We start from the raw sequence: 13,292 nt of genomic DNA on the forward strand, positions 1-13,292 counted from the left end.
CTGCCAGGCACAGGCGGAAAGCCTAGTCTCTCTCTCTCTCTCTCTCTCTCTCTCTCTCTCTCTCTCTCTCTCTCTCTCTCTCTCTCTCTCTAAGTTAATAGATCAAGACTAATTAAAAAGGAAATAAATAAAAGTTGACAAGTTCGACTCAACGCGGGCTCGAACGCGACGACTCGAATCCACGAGCGAAGCACTGACCGTGTGTGTGTGTGTGTGTGTGTGTGTGTGTGTGCTGGCCAGTATATTCTTGATCGTGAGAGGAGGAGGACAGAGAAGGGAGGACGGAAAGAAGGAGAGGGAGCAAACACGGACGTGAAGGGATAGTGAGGACTGAGGAGCGAGAGGAAGAGGAAGGAAGAGAAAGAGGTAAGAAGGAAGAACAATGGAGGAGAAGATAGGAAGGTAGAATGAGGGAGAAGGTAACAGGAAGAAGGGAAAGGAGAGTGAAGAGGAGGAGGAGGAGAGGGAGGAGGAGGTGGAGACAGTGAGGAAAGGGGGAAGTGGAGGTGAACACAGGTGACGCAAGGGGGGAAGTGGAGGAGGAGGAGGAGGGAAGGGAGAAAGAACCAATGAAATGTAATGAGTGGCAAGAAGTGAAGGAAGGAAGGAGAGAAGGAAGGAAGGAAATGTTAGGACGAGGCGAAGAAACGAAGGAGAAGGAAAAAAAGTGAAGAAAGAAAGACTAATAAAGAGGAGGAGGAGGACCGGAGGAGGAGAGGAGGGTATTATTCTAGTGTTTGCCCATACTCACCCCTCGCAACCAAAATTGGCTAGGGGGCCATTGAGACTTCGGGGAATGCGGTGGTAAACATGAAATGCGTCGCAAATGCATAGTTTTTGAGTTATGAGGGGTTGAAAAATACCTTAGATGTAGGGAAATTCCTTACAATTACTTAGATGTAGGGAAATATCATACATTCCGGTTTTTTTTAACAACGTACGGAAACCACGCAAGGTAATTATTGAAAATCACTCCGCACCTCGAAAATACGATATTACGCCTCCATATTGTACTTAAGGGCATATTATACAATAAACCTTATGTTTATTGAAGATTGTGAAATGTCCAATATAAATGTTCTAATATTTACTGAAGTTTATTCAAGTAGGTGAGAAATGATATTTTCAATGAGTCTTGTTAATACTGAAGTTTAGGTGCTTTTTATTAATGAGTCTTGTGTTTTCAGAAGACTGGGTGTTTGTTTATTTTTTATGATGTGAAGATAAGGAGCGAAATGTTCTCGGGTTTCCACAGTGTCTTGCATTCACTGGTGATTAGGTGTTACACGTCCTCAGTTTCCATAGTGAGTATTGTACCTCTTTCAGTGCACACCGAGTGTAGACGAGTCCCTCTTCCCTTCCCTTCCCTGCTGCGGCTTCACCGACCCGAGGCGCGAGGCAGCGGGCCAGCGAGCACCGGGCCGCCGCCTCCCTGAGGCCCGCCCTCCACCTGGACACGACGTGACAGGTGAGTGAAGCTTGTCAGAACTTCCTTTACGCCTAAGAATATCACTCCTGTTAGTCTGTCTTCTGGCCACACCACGCCACACAGTGCCAAGTCAACAGTTTCATCCTCTCCCTGCCATGCCCTTGAACAGCCTGGCCACACACTGTACCTTTGGGTGTTGTGGCAGAGGTCCGCCGTCTCACTGCGAGGGACGCCTTGCTGGAATTTGAAGTCCCTTGTGCCCACACAACGCACTGCAGCACTGCTTGGTCGTTGCAAAACACTCGTTCATGATATTAACTTCTTAAAATATGGTCTGGGGGATATGTCGAGGGATTTAGTTTTGTTTATTGCATTTTGGCAGCAAGGAACAGGAGTAAGGTTAGGCTAAGTTGGGCTTGGTTTAAATTATAATGGAAATCTTGTAATTGAGGAGGGGACTTGTTAGTGTTAGAAAACTGTATATGTGGGACTGGATGCGTTATGTGGCGTGACAAGGAGAGGAGGGGAAAAAATGAACCAAAAAGCGTTACACACTATTAATGGCCCCAGAAACCTTCCTACAACTTGGGTTTTCTAGAATGTCGTATCAAGACTCCTCATACTGATTTTGCACTTTTAGGAAAACTCGCCCTGTGTTTTAGGGTCATAGATTTTTCCAAACGATAACTGAAACCTTCATCTCATATCCTCCTCTCGTGTCCCTCACATTCTACACTCACTCGTCCGCAGCCTGGCTCAGCGAGCGAGATTGTTATGTCCAATGAGATCATATTCCAAAGTTTTGTATCCTTTTTGGGAGATGGAAGATTATGAAACACACTGAATGGAGAATACAACGAAACTTAGAAAACTTAATATAAAGTGATAATAATGATACAAGGATATTGATATACTAAGTTGAGGATGACAGCGCTGAGGCCAAAGTAAGGATGAGAATGTTCAAGACGGGATTAAGAAAGGTGATCCCAGTGAACAGGGAAAGAAAATAAATCCTGTGCAGAGTATAAAAGTTTATTTGTTTGCTAATACAAACAACACACAATCAAGTTCCAACAATGAATTACCGGCAGCTTAACAATGCAGCAACAGTCTTCATTATCTCCTCATTATATCTTCCTTATATCTCCGTTATCTTACCGCCCATCCATCTATCTGGTGCCTGCTCTTCCCTGTGTCCATGTGTCCGTCTGTCTGGTGCCTGCTCTTCCCAGTGTCCATGTGTCCGTCTATCTGGTGCCTGCTCTTCCCTGTGTCCATGTGTCCGTCTATCTAATGCCTGCTCTTCCCTGTGTTCATGTGTCCGTCTATCTGGTGCGTGTTTTTCCCTGTGTCCATGTGTCCGTCTATCTGGTGCCTGCTCTTCCCTGTGTCCATGTGTCCGTCTATCTGGTGGCCTGCTCTTCCCTGTGTCAATGTGTTCGTCTGTCTGGTGTCTGCTCTTCCCTGTGTCCATGTGTCCGTCTAGCTGGTGCCTGCTCTTCCATGTGTCCATGTGTCCGTCTATCTGGTGCGTGTTCTTCCCTGTGTCCATGTGTCCGTCTATCTGGTGCCTGCTCTTCCCTGTGTCCATGTGTCCGTCTATCTGGTGCCTGTTCTTCCATGTGCCCATGTGTCCGTCTATCTGGTGTCTGCTCTTCCCTGTGTCCATGTGTCCGTCTATCTGGTGTCTGCTCTTCCCTGTGTCCATGTGTCCGTCTATCTGGTGCCTGTTCTTCCCTGTGTCCATGTGTCCGTCTATCTGGTGCCTGCTCTTCCCTGTGTCCATGTGTCCGTCTATCTGGTGCCTGTTCTTCCCTGTGTCCATGTATCCGTCTATCTGGTGCCTGCTCTTCTCTGTGTCCATGTGTCCGTCTATCTGGTGTCTGCTCTTCCCTGTGTCCGTGTGTCCGTCTATCTGGTGCCTGTTCTTCCCTGTGTCCATGTGTCCGTCTATCTGGTGCCTGTTCTTCCCTGTGTCCATGTGTCCGTGTGTCCGATTGGCTGGTGTCTGTTCTTCCCTGTGTCCATGTGTCCGTCTATCTGGTGCCTGTTCTTCCCTGTGTCCATGTGTCCATGTGTCCGTTTGTCTGGTGCCTGTTCTTCCTTGTATCCGTGTGTCCGTCAGTCTGGTGTCTGCTCTTCCCTGTGTCCATGTGTCCGTCTATCTGAAGCCTGCTCTTCCCTGTGTCTATGTGTCCGTCTGTCTGGTGTCTGCTTTTCCCTGTGTCCATGTGTCCGTCTATCTATCTGGTGCCTGTTCTTCCCTGTGTCCATGTGTCCGTTTATTTGGTGCTTCCTCTTCCCTGTGTCCATGTGTCTGTCTGTCTGGTGCCTGCTCTTCCCTGTGTCCATGTGACCGTCTATCTGGTGCCTGTTCTTTAATGTGTCCATGTGTCCGTCTATCTGGTGCTTGTTCTTCCCTGTGTCCATGAGTTCATCTATCTGGCGCCTGTTCTTCCCTGTGTCCGTGTGTCCATGTGTCCGTCTATCTGGTGCCTGCTCTTCCCTGTGTCCGTGTGTCCATGTGTCCGGGCCTCCCATTGGTGTAGTCTTGAGGTGTCACTGCCACTCATGTCCTTGTACCCTTTTTTTCACTTTTTTTTAGAGATTTTTCACCTTATTCTTTTCAACATTCTTTTTTCAACATTTATCTTCAACATTTTTCTCTTTTTTTAAGACGTCAACATTTCTTCTCTTCCTTCACCCTTCCATCACTTGTATCTTTAACATTCTAATCACCAGTTTTTCTTTTCATTTTTATCACCTTTCTCGTTGTCCTGTTTCCCTTTGATCGTGTTTGCTTTCCTTTTTCATAATTTTCATACTTCTTTCTTTTTATTGTCATTGTTTTGGGACATTACTCTTTTCCTTATCAACATTGCGGTGTGACGGAGTGAGGAGGGAGGGGTGAAGGGGTGATGGAGTGAGAAGGGAGGGGTGATGGAGCGAGGAAGGAGGGGTGAAGGGGTGATGGAGTGAGGAGGGAGGGGTGAAGGGGTGACGGAGTGAGGAGGGAGGGGTGAAGGGGTGACGGAGTGAGGGAGTAGGGGTGAAGGGATTACGGAGTGAGGAGGGAGGGGTGAAGGGGTGACGGAGTGAGGAGGAAGGGGTGAAGGGGTGACGGAGTGAGGAGGGAGGGATGAAGGGGTGACGGAGTGAGGAGGGAGGGATGAAGGGGTGACGGAGTGAGGCAGGAGGGGTGAAGGGATTACAGGTGAGGAGGAGGAGGAGGGGTGAAGGGGTGATGAAGTGAGGAGGGAGGGGTGAAGGGGTGAAGGAGTGAGGAGGGAGGCGTGAAGGGGTGATGGAATGAGGAGGAGGCGTGAAGGAGTGATGGAGTTAGGAGGGAGCGGTGAAGGGGTGATGGAGTGAGGAGAGAGAGCTGAAGGGGTGATGGAGTGAGGAGGGAGGGGTGATGGAGTGAGGAGGGAGGGTGAAGGTGTGACGGAGTGAGGAGGGAGGAGTGAGGAGGGAGGGGTGAAGGGGTGATGGAGTGAGGAGGGAGGGGTGAAGGGGTGATGGAGTGAGGAGGGAGGGGTGAAGGTGTGACGGAGTGAGGAGGGAGGAGTGAAGGGGTGACGGAGTGAGGAGGGAGGGGTGAAGGGGTGACTGAGTGAGGAGGGAGGGGTGAAGGGGTGATGGAGTGAGGAGGGAGGGCCGAAGGGGTGATGGAGTGGGGAGAGAGAGCTGAAGGGGTGATGGAGTGAGGAGGGAGGGGTGAAGGGGTGAAGGAGTGAGGAGGGAGGGGTGAAGGGGTGACGTAGTGACGAGGGAGGGTGAAGGGGTGACGGAGTGAGGAGGGAGGGGTGAAGGGGTGACGGAGTGAGGAGGGAGGGGTGAAGGGGTGATGGAGTGAGGAGGGAGGGGTGAAGGTGTGACGGAGTGAGGAGGGAGGGGTGAAGGGGTGACGGAGTGAGGAGGGAGGGTTGACGGGGTGATGGAGTGAGGAAGGGAAGGTGAAGGGGTGACGGAGTGAGGAGGGAGGGGTGAATGGATGACGGAGTGAGGAGGGAGGGATGAAGGGGTGACGGAGTGAGGAGGGAGGGGTGAAGGAGTGAGGGAGTAGGGGTGAAGGGATTACGGAGTGAGGAGGGAGGGGTGAAGGGGTGACGGAGTGAGGAGGGAGGGGTGAAGGGGTGATGGAGTGAGGAGGGAGGGGTGAAGGGGTGATGGAGTGAGGAGGGAGGGTTGAAGGGGTGATGGAGTTAGGAGGGAGCGGTGAAGGGGTGATGGAGTGAGGAGGGAGGGGTGCAGGGGTGATGGAGTTTGGAGGGAGCGGGGAAGGGGTGATGGAGTGAGGTAGGGGTGGTGAAGGGGTGACGGAGTGAGGAGGGAGGGGTGAAGGGGTGACGGAGTGAGGAGGAAGGGGTGAAGGGGTGATGGAGTGAGGAGGGAGAGGTGAAGGGATTACGGAGTGAGGAGGGAGGGGTGAAGGGGTGACGGAGTGAGGAGGTAGGGGTGAAGGGGTGATGGAGTGAGGAGGGAGGGGTGAAGGGGTGATGGAGTGAGGAGGGAGGGGTGAAGGGGTGATGGAGTTAGGAGGGAGGGGTGAAGGGGTGATGGAGTGAGGAGGGAGGGGTGAAGGGGTGATGGAGTGAGGAGGGAGGGGTGAAGGGGTGACGGAGTGAGGAGAGAGGGGTGAAGGGGTGACGGAATGAGGAGGGAGGGGTGAAGGGGTGACGGAATGAGAAGGGAGGGTGAAGGGTGACGGAATGAGGAGGGTGAAGGGGTGACAGGAGTGAGGAGGGGTGAAGGGGTGATGGAGTGAGGAGGGAGGGGTGAAGGGGTGATGGAGTGAGGAGGGAGGGGTGAAGGGGTGACGGAGTGAGGAGGGAGGGGTGATGGGGTGATTGAGTGAGGAGTTAGGGGTGATGAAGTGAGGAGGGAGGGGTAAAGGGGTGAAGGAGTGAGGGAGTAGGGGTGAAGGGGTGACGGAGTGAGGAGGGAGGGGTGAAGGGGTGACGGAGTGAGGAGGAAGGGGTGAAGGGGTGATGGAGTGAGGAGGGAGGGGTGAAGGGGTGATGGAGTGAGGAGGGAGGGGTGAAGGGGTGATGGAGTGAGGAGGGAGTGGTGAAGGTGTGATGGAGTGAGGAGTGAGGGTGAAGGGTAGATGGAGTGAGGAGGGAGCGGTGAAGGGGTGACGGAGTGAGGAGAGAGGGTTGAAGGGGTGACGGAATGAGGAAGGGCGGGTGAAGGGGTGACGGAATGAGGAGGGAGGGGTGAAGGGGTGACGGAGTGAGGAGGGAGGGGTGAAGGGGTGACGGAGTGAGGAGGGAGGGGTGAAGGGGTGATGGAGTGAGGAGGGAGGGGTGAAGGGGTGATGGAGTGAGGAGGGAGGGGTGAAGGGGTGACGGAGTGAGGACGGAGGGGTGATGGGGTGGTTGAGTGAGGAGTTAGGGGTGATGAAGTGAGGAGGGAGGGGTGAAAGGATGACGGAGTGAGGGGGGTGGGGTGAAGGGGTGACGGAGTTAGGAGGGAGGGGTGAAGGGGAGATGGAGTGAGAGAGGAGCGAAGGGTGAAGTGTCATGTGGGGTGTGAGGGACTAAGGAATGAGGGAAGGAAAGCAAATAAAGGGAAAAGGATGAAATGTAATGGAATGAGGGAGTGAGAGGGTGAGGGATGAGGGGAGGGAGGAGGGAGGACAGGAGGAAGGAAGAGGAGGAAGAGAAGAAAATGAGTGAAAAAAGTGTAAGGTGAAAGAAAGTTTACGAGGAGGAGGAGGAAGAGGAGGAGGAGGAGGAAAAGGAGGAGGAGGAGGAGAAAATTAAAGGAAAATTGAAAGTGAACATCAGTGGGTTTGGGAGAGGAGGAGGAGGAGCTTAGACGAGAGGGAGGGAAGAAGGAGGAAGAGAAGGAAGAGGAGGAGGTAAGGAGGAGGAAGAAGACTCCTCCCTCCGTTGTCGTGGACGATGGCTGCTGGCTGGTCACCTGAGAGAGAGAGAGAGAGAGAGAGAGAGAGAGAGAGAGAGAGAGAGAGAGAGAGAGAGAGAGAGAGAGAGAGAGAGAGAATTAGTAACATTCCTCGTTCATTCATTATTCACACGTAAACCTGAACATTTTGAAAGTATAATCTTTCTCCCATTGTAAATAAACTCCCTTCCTTTTTCGAGCTGTCCTTTACCCTCCTGAACTACTCCTCTGGGTTGCTCAGTGCAGCTCCAGGGCAAGAAAAAGGTGAAAAATACATCCAAGTAATAGATAATTCATGTAAACGCGGTGGGAAATAACTCCCACCACCACTTCCATCCCTTCCACACGTCCGCCACCGCCGCCGCGCCCTTCCCTCGCCCGTAACTCCCGGCGATGTGTTCCTGTTACTGCCGCCGCGCCCTCTGATGAGCCATGACTCACGGAGGACTGGTTCGTGTTTCTCCTAAGCTGTTTCTCGTTTAGTTTTACTTAAAGATGTGATGCAGGAACATCCGAAGCCCCTCGGAGGATGACCGACTGCCGTTCCTATCAGATGAGCTCAAGGGGCTGAGGGTGGACATAGTGGGACTCTTAAGACGAGGAGGCCTGGCAGTGGCGAGATCAATGAGCGGGGACTCGCTTACTACTAGTCCGGCATGAGCAATGGTTTCCGTCTCAAGGGGGTAGCTCTGGGCATCTCCAGCCAACTGCTGCCATTTGTGGTTAAGGTTGCTCCGGTTGATGAGCGTACAATGCGAGTGAGGCTGAAGCACACACTGGGCTTCATGTCTCTTGTTGCAGTGTTCGCTCCTACCGAGATGTGTGAAGCTGAAGAATGAGATGTTCTACGCCAAACTCGACTCCGATTTAGACCAGTGCCCTCCTCGGGACACACTCATTGTCGTGGGGGCAGTTCAGTGCTACTTCTGGCACTGACAGTGTCGGCTACGAGTTATGTTTTGGTCCACCTGGTTCTTGTACGGTTGCGGAAATGAGTTCCTGTACCCACTGTGGTAAGCCTTCCCTCCAACCGGCAACGTCGCAGTAGTACTACTCAAGTGTTGTTGTGAATGAACGGTGTTCGTCGTGTTCGGAAGTGAGTGGCGGAGAGGTTCACTGCTATTCAGGAAGTGTAAGGGAGGCTTTATTCTTAATTAAGAGGTGAAAATAAATGTAGCATTGCAGGTTCCTGTACCAGAGACCAGAGCTGCACCGCTGGACTTGGTGTAAGGATGCTGGAGGGGTAGCTAAGGAGATTGACTACATCCTCGTAAGTACTCGTTGGATGATCCTTCAGAACTGCAGGGTTTACCGGAGTACTGACTTTTTTGCAACTGACCAAAGGCTTGTTGTTGCAACACTCAAGCTTCATGTCAGGTCAAGAAGAATCTCGAGATGCAACAATACTGTGTTCCATCTCGATAGGCTGAAGGACCTGGCATGTGCTCAGGAGTATGCAGTGACTGTCTCAAATCGGTTCAATGTGCTTAGCGCCCTCGAGGACCATGTAGAACTGTGGGACACCTTCAAATGTGAGACTCTCCGAGCTGCCAAGGAGTGCATTAGAGAACGCCCGAGATCTGGATGTGGATATCCCTCGGCGGAGACGCTGGAGGATATTGAGGAGAGTCGCGCTGCCGGGCTTGTTGGGAATTGGGACCAATACAGGGCTTTGACGCTTAGGACTAGAGCTCTCCTGAGGAGAGACAAAGAGAGTGTGGGTAATATTAGTTCTGAATATAGGCACCTTGCCTGGGGCAACACTAATCCCGCGGTGTCAGCGGTTTTGACCGTTGTGGCCCCTCAGAGGCTGGCAGTGCCTCAGGGGTCAGTTCACCCCGTCTCTGTATAGCGTACGCACGTACTCGTTCTTTCTCTGTTACTTTCCATAGAATATACGGACTTTAGTTTATTCAGTGTTTGTCTATCCAATGATTACAAGTGTCGACAAGTACCTGACCAACATGGCGCAGTGAGTAGGATTCTGTGGAAAGAGAAATAGTGAAAAGCAGTGTACAAGCCGGTTGGCGTAACGGCCAGCCGCCCGCATTCCGTGCGTGCCCTTTTTGACCTGTGCCGGTGAGTGAGGCCCAGGGCCACACCCGCCCGTGAACTCCGCTTATTGCTGTATGGTCATTTACGATTTATATGCGGTTCGAGCTGTCGAGGCGCCGCCCCTATATATCGTTGAAATAACGCAGTATTAAGTGTACATATGGGCAAGCGCGGTGTTCGGAACACCAGGAGTAACGCCACCACCACCTCGCCCGCCACCCCCGCTACCTCGCCCCCGATGGATGAACCATCAGGCCCGCAGCCAGAGGGCAGGGAGGAGGCACCCACGCCTCCCTCCCCTTCCTCCTCCTCCGCCTCGCAAGGGATGGACATGTCGTGCTTTCTACAATGGATGCGTGAGGACGCGGCACAACGCCGCGAGGAAGAGCGAGTGCGTCGGGAAGAGGACGCGGCACAACGCCGCGAGGAAGAGCGAGTGCGTCGGGAAGACGAACGGCTTCGGCGCGAGGAAGAGCGTGTGCGTCGCGAGGAAGACACACGGCGCATCGAGGCACTGCTTACGAGTGCCACTCAGCAGCGCGTCTCTCCACCAAGCGAGAAGGCCCCCATCAAGGCCTCCGCCGCCACTCCTCCGCCTCTCGCTCATGATGGGACGTTCCGACAATTCCGGATATGGAGGAGCCGGTGAAATGATCACGCCACAATGCGTCGCCTGTCGAGCATGCCCCAAGACATGCAGCGTGCAGAGCTGAGGGCGTGCTTCTCCACGAAGACACTGAGTGATTTGGAGACCTCGCTTCAGATCCCCGTCGACTCCCCGCACACGGTGGAAGAGGTGCTTGACCTCCTGCAGGAGCACGTGAAGGGTCAGAATAACGAAGCGATCCGTCGCCGTGCCTTCTCCACCTGTAAGCAAGCCGAGGGTGAGAGCTTCACCGACTTCTACGCACGTCTCAAGGGTCTTTCGGAAGAGATTGAAGTGTGCTCAGGGGCACGTTGCGAGGAAGTCTGGATGAAGCATGCCTTGTTGATGGGAGTTCGCAACGGGGAGTTGAGGCGAGAGCTTATCACCATGGACGCCTCCCGCACGCTTCAAGAGACAGTGACGAAATGTCGGTCGTATGAGGCCACCGATGTGACGTACTCTGAAATAGAGACCCCGTCCACTGCCGTGAGAGGCGTCTCACAGTACAAGAAGGGTAAGAAGGCGGCCCACGCGGAGAAAGCTGGTGCCAAAACATCCACGCTCCCTTCCAGCACAGCCTGCAGCAGCTGTGGCACGCAGCACGGCTCCAAGCCGTGCCCAGCCGCCGCGGAACCCTGCCATGGTTGTGGCCGCGAGGGGCACAAGATGTACACCGTTAAGTGTTCCGCCAAAGGGGTTCAATGCGGCGTGTGCCTTCGCGTGGGGCACTACGACCGATTCTGCAGCCTCAACAAGCCCAAAAAACCCAAACCGAAGAAGGGTCCTTCCCTTGGCGTGGTTCGGACGCAGCCACCCGACACGGCCCCGCGCCACTCCGAGGAGCGTGCGGGCCACGTCCGGCGAGTGGACTCCAACACGCGCCCCAGGGCCCAACCTTCCCCCACCATCCGCGTCGCTGTCACCCAGGGCGACACGTCTGGCCGGATTGACGTGATACCCGACACCGGCGCTGATGTTACGGTGATAGGCCTTCAGCACCTCAAGAGCTTAGGCCTCCACCAACGCGACTTGCAACCGCCCCCCGCCATCAACTATTACAACGCGGACGGCTCACAGATGCAAGCTGCGGTGGGCTCCTTCCAAGTAGAGCTCACGTACGGCGATAGGTCGTGTGAAGGCTGGATCGACGTGCAGTCCTCTCTTACCACGCCTCTGCTCTCGTGGGAGCACTGCAAGGCGCTGGGTGTGGTTCCCGCCGACTTCCCGAGGCAGATACCAGCCGCCCGGCCCGCCGCGGCCGCCGCCCGGGTAAGCGAGGCGCGGGGCAGCAGCGCACCGCGCGCCGCCACCCAAGGCCACGCAGCGGCCTCCGCACCTCACCCGAGCCAGCACACGCAGCCACCACCCGCCCTCCATATCCACACGTCCTCGTCGGGAGCTAAGGAGTACTCGGACGTGCTGGTGACGAAGGAGGCCTTAAGGACCGCGCCATTGAAGGCGATGGCGGGTCCCCCGATGAGAATCCACCTGCGGGAGGACGCGCAGCCGTTCGCCATACACACTCCCAGGGTCATCCCTCTCGCCTTCAGGGATGCAGTCAAGCAAGAACTGGATTCTATGGTGACTCAAGGCGTCATTGCCCCCGCGGGCGACGACCCATCCCCTTGGTGTCACCCCTTAGTGGCTGTGGCCAAGCCTAACGGTGGCGTCCGCATCACCACCGACTTGTCGAAGCTAAACAGCCAGGTGTCCCGTCCAGCCCACCCTTCGCCCACGCCCTTCACAGCAATACGGAGCGTGGACCCGGAGGCGCGGTTCTTCACGACGGTCGACGCCCTGTGTGGTTACTGGCAGATTCCGCTGGCAGAGGAAGATCAGCCACTCACCACTTTCATCACGCCTTACGGACGTTTTCGCTACTGTCGAGGCCCCATGGGTTTCGCCGCCACGGGCGACGCCTTCTGTTTACGCGGCGACACGGCACTCCAAGGCGTGACCAACTGTGTGAAGGTAGTGGACGACGTGCTGCTTTCCGACAAAGACTACCTCACGCACCTCCGCAGCATCGATAAGGTAATATCTCGGTGCAGGACGCACGGCATCACTCTCAACACCGAGAAGTTTGTCGTGGCTGCTCCGACTGTGTCCTTCTGCGGTTACCGGCTCTCAGGGGATGGTATTGCGGCCGACCCGGAGAAAGTGCGAGCTATAGCAGACTTCGCCACGCCTTCCAATCTGACGGATCTCAGGTCCTTCATGGGATTGGTGAACCAGCTGGCAGAATTCTCTCCCGACATCACCGCCGCCGCCTTACCTCTTCGTCCCCTGATGAGCCCGAAAAGGACGTTCACGTGGACACCTGACCATGACCAGGCCTTCCAAAAGGTGAAGGAGGCCCTGTCAAGTCCTCCGGTCCTTGCCACGTTCAACCCAGCCCTCCCCACCACCCTGCAGACGGACGCCTCGCGCCTGTACGGCGTAGGTTACGCCCTCCTGCAGGACCACGGAGGAGGAAAGTTCCGCCTGGTCCAGTGTGGCTCGCGATTCCTCACCGATACTGAGACTCGCTACGCCACCATCGAGCTGGAGTTACTGGCAGTGGTATGGGCCATGTCGAAGTGCAAGTTTTACCTGATTGGCCTACAACACTTCGACCTCATCACCGACCACAGGCCCTTGGTCCCGATCCTGAATAGCTACACGCTGGACGCCGTCGAGAATCCCCGCCTCCAGCGGCTGAAGGAGAAAATCTCGGCGTTCATCTTCACAGCGGTGTGGCGTGCGGGCAAGGACCTCTGCATCCCCGATGCCCTTTCCCGCTTTCCCGTCAGCCGCCCGACGCCGGAAGACGAGATGCTCGGCACGAATGCCAGCCTCTCCGTCAGCAGCGGCGTCACTCTGCAGGCCGTACACTCCCTCGCTCGCCCCCAGCCTTCGTCAGCTCCTGACGAGGATCTGGCACTCGAGGAGTTGCGGAAGGCGGCCCGCGACGACCCCTCCTACACCAAGCTCCTGGAGAAGGTACGGACCGGGTTTCCTCGCGACCGCTTTGACCTCCACAACGCCCTCCGCCCGTACTGGAAGTTCCGGGAGGACCTCTACGCAGATGGGGACCTCGTCTTGTATGGTGCTCGTGTGGTCGTCCCCGCAGCCCTTCGTCGCCGTGTCCTGTCCCGCCTCCATGATAGTCATCGCGGGGCCGAAGCCACCAAGCGCCGCGCTCGTCAGGCCGTGTATTGGCCCGGCATAGACGCGGACATCGTCAGCACTGTCCGCGCCTGTGAGCCGTGC

At 55.1% G+C, this 13,292-nt stretch overlaps 1 long non-coding RNA gene across 1 annotated transcript; it reads left to right on the forward strand.

The window, feature by feature from the left end:
- Positions 1 to 255: 255 nt before the first annotated feature.
- On the forward strand, positions 256 to 1,780 carry LOC126991472 (uncharacterized). Its single transcript, XR_007745532.1, has 3 exons — positions 256 to 366; positions 1,327 to 1,468; positions 1,599 to 1,780. It is a non-coding gene; the product is annotated as an uncharacterized LOC126991472 (long non-coding RNA).
- The last annotated feature ends 11,512 nt before the right edge of the window (positions 1,781 to 13,292 follow it).

The sequence above is a fragment of the Eriocheir sinensis genome, unplaced genomic scaffold (genome assembly GCF_024679095.1).
Source record: "Eriocheir sinensis breed Jianghai 21 unplaced genomic scaffold, ASM2467909v1 Scaffold287, whole genome shotgun sequence".
NCBI lineage: Eukaryota > Metazoa > Arthropoda > Malacostraca > Decapoda > Varunidae > Eriocheir > Eriocheir sinensis.